Genomic DNA, 3,208 nt, shown 5'->3' with positions numbered 1-3,208 from the left:
CATGGGGCACCGTCAGCCCGCGAGGATAGTTTTGTTCATGTAAAGCACTGTTGACATTCCTGTGCTGGGTCAGTTCCCAGCCCTGCTGGGGTCATGGGCAGGTGTCTGCTGAGCTTCGTGGCACTGTCACCCTTGCACGACCTTGACATTAGTCAGGAAAGGAATCAGGTTTTTCTTGCACTTCCTCACTCTCTCTCTCACTCTGGATCTTGGTGACAGGCCTTAAGGCAATGTTTCTATGTGAAATATTTGCCTGCTATTCTTGAGCTTCCTGGAAAATATCTGTTGGTTCACTCTCAGAGTAATTTTTTTATTTGGTAAGAGCACTGTTCCCCCAGACATGGCTGTTTTTCTGGTTTGTTTTTTTTCTCTTTTTTTTTTAAGGAATTGAAAGTATGAAGAGATTAGGGCTGAGATTATCAGATTGCAAGAAACAATGGGTCTTCTTTTAGTACAGGAGGTGTACTTAGTGCCATCTGGTTCCCTTGTAGAACTGATCCTGAGAGCGTATTTATTTTGCTGTTTTTGTCGTATGTGTTTGGTTTTATTAAGCCACTTGTTCCCTGCATCTCCTCCTCTGTGCTCACTGCTGGAAGCTTCAACAGTGTCTTTGGTGATGGGTAGAGGCAAGAGTCAGTAATACCCTTCCCTTCACTCCCCGTCTCCCTCTTCTGCCCTGTCTTGCCCTTACAGAGCTGGTCCTCATGAAGGAAATGAGCTATCTGGGCTTTTTATTTAATGCCATATAGCAGAACCACAGCAGTCTTCTACCTCATGCCCAGCGTGCTGGCCTAGGACTGCTCTTGCACTGGGCTGGGCATAGCACAGCAGAGATGTTAATGCAAGAAGAGGGCCCTCGCTGCTGTGCTTGACAAGAGGGAAGGCTGCATCTGCAGCTGCCACTGCTGTTATCTGCGGAGCTGTGAGCTGAAACCTCATGTAGCCATTTGTGTTCGTCCAGTCCCTGCTGTCACTCTGGGGATACACGTTCAAGGTCGGTCCAGATCAGGCAAGAGCACATCGTGTGTTTTGGCAGGCAGGCAGGCAGACTCCGCTGCGCAATCCCCCTGGACGGGGAAGGGATCGCAGAGGATGTTGTTTGGTGAAGGCTTCTCCAGGGCTGCAGGGCACGAGGTGGCTTATCCTCTGGCTGGGCTGCCAAGAAAAGCTGAACAGCACATCTGCTCCAGACCAAGCACTGGACTGGTGGTTTGAGAGGGTGAAAACCCCCATTGCTTCCTTCTCCTGGGTGCTTTCTGGTACAGCTGGGAACAGACTCTGACCCGCTGTGTTGGTTTTGTACTGCAGACTTTTTGCTATGGCTATACATGGGTGTTTGAAACTCCTCCACAGCAGCAGAGTTGGAAATCAAGCAAGCAGCAAGTTGGAAAATAAAAGCCACTGCAGGAAAGTTGAGCTGTGAAGCTTATAAAGCAGTCATGCTTGAAAATCAAATGAAAAACTGATTGCATGTCTTAAATGCTTTCCAAAAGTTATGCTGCATTTGTGCTAGGTGCTGAGCTGCTGTAACTTGGAATATGACACAGTGCTAGTTTATCTAACTTGACTAGGGCCCTTCAGCATCTAAATCAATTTATTCCGTGCCCCTGTAACAGAGGTCACTTGATGATCGACTGCATAAGATGAACTGACAGGGTCAGAAAACATTAGGAAGAAAAAACGGGCTCCAAGGAGCAGACCTCTACTAGAGGAGTACAGGCCAGACAGACACCGAAGGGGTTGTCACCAGGGGCATGTCTCCATCAGCTAACCCAGGGCAAAACTCCGTGGTGGAGACAGGTTTCGCCTTGGCCTCCTGAAGCACTGGTTTGCGTGATCCAGTGCAGAGTTTAGGGCCAGCCCCTTGTCTCCCGTTCCTCTGCTGCAGCTCTGTGACCAGGTAAGTGCCTAAAGCCGCTGTGTGGAAGGGCTGTGAGTGAGCGGGATAGATCCCGTGAGTTGTGCCTTGTGTCCTCGTATCTAAGATCTGAGACAAACAATAGCAACCTGAATAAAGTCTTCTGGGATTCAGGACAGGGGTCTCTGTTCTGGGACTATCCTAGTCCCTCTGAGGCAGCCAGGCCACTGACTGAATGAGCCGGCTATGCTTCTCAAGTCTCAGAAGATAAGTGCAGCTCATTCAGCCTTGTGCCTTGTGTTCATGAACCAGAAACAGATACTGCATTTTGTGCTACGGAATAGTTCTCGAGCCTTGGAACATAATAATTTGTACTTACCCAGTACTTTCAGCCCACAGATCTGAAAAAGGGTAAATATCTCCATGCTGCTGCAGAGTGCTGAAATGGACTGGTGTGCCTCTGTGTACTTGTGCTTTATGGCACAGAGAAAGCTGTGGGCAGAGAGAATAGAAGCCTGTAGCAAGCCCTTGACCTGTCAGCCTGCTGGTATGGCTACAGCCCTCCCAGCACAAATGCTGAACTCCCATCTGAAGGTGCTTTTTGGGAGGGTGACTGATCACCGCTGTGTTAAACAGCATCAGCGTGGCCTTCGTTGCACCACTCTGTGCCGAGATCACTGTTTGCGCTGTAATTGATACTGCCTTAAACTGTCTTGGATGATCTGTGACTTCCACCTGTTTTGTAGACTAATCTTCCCAGTTATCATAGTGAAAAAACGTATCACCATGGAGTTTTTTTCTCAGTGCTTTGAATTCACATAGTTGTTTAAAACAGAGAAAACATGTAAATGACCAACTTATCTTCACTTATTGCTTGAAGTCACTATACGAGCACTGAGCAGTCATTTAACTCTAATTTTGGTATGAAGTGAAAGTTTGGGCTAGGTGATATCTGTTGGTCTACAATCACATTAAGATGAGTTTTCGCTGGGGAGAATATCTTGCTGTAAGCGCTCTAGAGACAAACATTCTTAAGCTTTGCAGATGACCCCTGCAACTACCCCATTTCTTGCTAACTAACCTCCCACAATTGCTGCAGAGCTACAAAGTGACTCTTTCTGCTTTACTTTTTTCTATATGCTTCTTGTTTTAATTGGCATCACTAATTAAAGCAATTGATTAATTTTGAATAACATTTTCTCTGGGGTCACATTCTGTCCTCTGCTAGTTGGACTCTCAAACCGGGCCCTGTCTGTGTAAAAGCAGCAGGATAATTCTTGGTGTCTCCATCACACTCCTGCACCCTGCTCCTTCATCTCTCCCAGCTAAAAGCTCACAGAACAAAGTAGT

This window comes from Haliaeetus leucocephalus, unplaced genomic scaffold (genome assembly GCF_000737465.1).
Source record: "Haliaeetus leucocephalus isolate CR32 unplaced genomic scaffold, Haliaeetus_leucocephalus-4.0 Scaffold151, whole genome shotgun sequence".
In the NCBI taxonomy this organism is placed as follows: Eukaryota; Metazoa; Chordata; class Aves; order Accipitriformes; family Accipitridae; genus Haliaeetus; species Haliaeetus leucocephalus.
Note: the sequence above shows the minus strand (reverse complement) of the source record.